The following is a 2,576-nucleotide window of genomic DNA, read 5'->3' as shown; positions in this document are numbered from 1 at the left end:
ATGCCAAAAAAAAAAAAAAAAAAAAAAAAAGAAATTATGGTCATAATTGACAAGTATAGAAAATCATGAATCTAAGTACTATTTATGGAAACTCCAGGCTCCATTTAACTCAACTTGTAACACATAATTTTGTAGATAAATAAATGCTTGCTAAATCTTCTTAGTCTTGGATCATGTAATAGATCTATTTAGAATATTTGAAACACGGTGATTTTTATCATTTTCTCCCTCTTTGAAAGAATTCGTCATCGAATTAGAAGAGTCATCACCTACATCAAAAGAACTAAAGTCACACCATTGAAAGTAGGATGTATTGAAAATTTTCTTGGAAGATCAATTTTATAATCATTGTTATTAATTCTTTCAAGAAATTGGTAAGGGTCATCCACTTCTAGATGTAACTTTATCTTCTTTTAAAATGGAAATCACTCCTTGCAAAAATGTATCTAAACCCGATCAGCAGGTTGAAAAATAAGTTTCTTTCGTCCTTTGTTCATTCTTGAAACAACTTTGAGATTCTATTTTTTAATTCTCTTTCAATTCTTTATACGAAGTCTTGACTAAATATGGTTTGTCTATGACTGTTCCACTCACAAAAACATTAGAAAGAATGGAATCAAGAGGTATAAATGGATTAAATTCATAAATAACTTCCAAATGAGAAAAATTGAATGTTACTTTTTTATATGCAAACTCTATGAATGACAAATCTTCTCTATGAATGGCAAACGTTCTGCACAAGGCTTATTATTTTTAAAAATAATAGTCATAAGCAACCCTCGCACTTTTATTAAAGTGGCTTAAAACCAAGAATATTATCTTTACCCTTATTAGTATGCAACAAGTCAAGAAAAAATTCATACATATATTAGTCCGAGATTTATGTGATTTAGACTTGACTTATTTACCTTTAAAACATTAATTATAAAACTTATGAACGTCATGTTTCATTTTTCAGCCAGAAGAAGGAATCGTGCATCATATTATAACTTTTATTAATCCCAGAATGCCCTATTGAGTCACCCTATATATTTCTTTCACAAGTAAATCTTTTATAAAAAATTTACGAACACAATGCTTACTTTTCTTGAACATAAATTCACAAACACATAATAATCATCCAAAGCTTTTTTCACCAGACAAAATGCAATATGCATTAAAGGACTCTTTTCTAAGTATAATCAAAACTTATTTAACCTGCTCTGCATGCATCAAACAAAGTTTTCAAATAAATTAAAATATCATTCAAAATACACTGCATCTTTTCTCAAATGTTCACTCAAAATATGAATTAGTGAACACATTAATGTAATAGGCAAAGACAATTTTAGGAATAGGATGTCGATTATATTAATTTTGTTGATGACTCTACAATTCACATACATGTGCCAAGTTCCATCTTTCTTTGGCATTAATAAGATTGGTACAGAACGTGAACTTAAACTTTCTTGTGTATCTCTATTTTCCATGAGCGCCTCCACTTACTTTTAATTTCTTTAGTCTCTGTTGGATTGACTCTTAATCTGGTCTATTAGGAATGACAGCCTTCGGAATTAAATCTATTTTATGTTTCATACCTCTAATGGGAGGTAATCCTTTAAGTTCTTCATCTTAGGACACATCCACAAAATCTTGTAAAAGAGATTGAAACACACGAGGCAAAGACAAATTGTTATCGTGAGAGGTCAAACACCTCCCTCCTACTTAAATACAAAGATGTTTTTTTTTTTTTTTTCTTTTGGAAAACATTTCACTTCTCACTTCTACAACTCACTTTCTTTCTTCTTTCTTTTTTCTCTTTTTTCTTTTTCAATTTTATGTCTTCTTTAATTCTTCTTTCCGCTAATCTTCTCTCATTTTTCTCTTTCGATTCTCCTACCTAATTTTTTTTTTCTCTCTCAGTACAAGAGTGGTTTTTCTACCATCTTTAGTAAAAGAATACATATTCAAATAACCATCATACATGACCTTCCTATCAAAGTTCCAAGGTCGGCCAAGCAATATGTCTCTAGAAGTATTGATAACACATCATAAAGAATTTCATCTTTATATTTTTTCAAAATAAAAAATATATTAAAGCTCGTGAAACTAACTTTGTTGTTCCACTATCACTGAGTCATTGAAGCTTGTAAGGTTTAAATAGTGTTGGGTTGGAATTTGCAAGCTTTTGATCAACATGGTACTTACTACATTGGTGCAACTTCTACTATCAATAACAAGACTACAAGGAGTCCCCTTAACTAAACCCCATGTGTGAAATAGATTATCTCTTTGGTCATCAACATCGTTCTCCAAAACTTGAGTTTTAAGAAGTCTTCCTGTAACAAGTGTCAAACCTCCTCATTCTCCCTGCTTTCTTTGTCAACTAGTTCATCTCGATCATTTTCCTCACTATTTGTGACAAATTCTCCATTCTTAATGATTATGACTTTTTTGTTCGAACAATCACGACTAATATGACCAATTCTTCAGACGATTTCAACATTTGATGTCTATTTTTTTTTTTTTTTTTTTTTTTTTTTTTTTTTTTTTTTTTTTTTTTTTTTTTTTTTTTTTTTTTTTTTTTTTTTTTTTTT

The sequence above is a fragment of the Cucurbita maxima genome, unplaced genomic scaffold, assembly GCF_002738345.1.
Source record: "Cucurbita maxima cultivar Rimu unplaced genomic scaffold, Cmax_1.0 Cma_Scf00006, whole genome shotgun sequence".
NCBI classification, from domain to species: domain Eukaryota; kingdom Viridiplantae; phylum Streptophyta; class Magnoliopsida; order Cucurbitales; family Cucurbitaceae; genus Cucurbita; species Cucurbita maxima.
The sequence above is the reverse complement of the archived record's forward strand: the minus strand, read 5'-3'. Positions refer to the sequence as shown.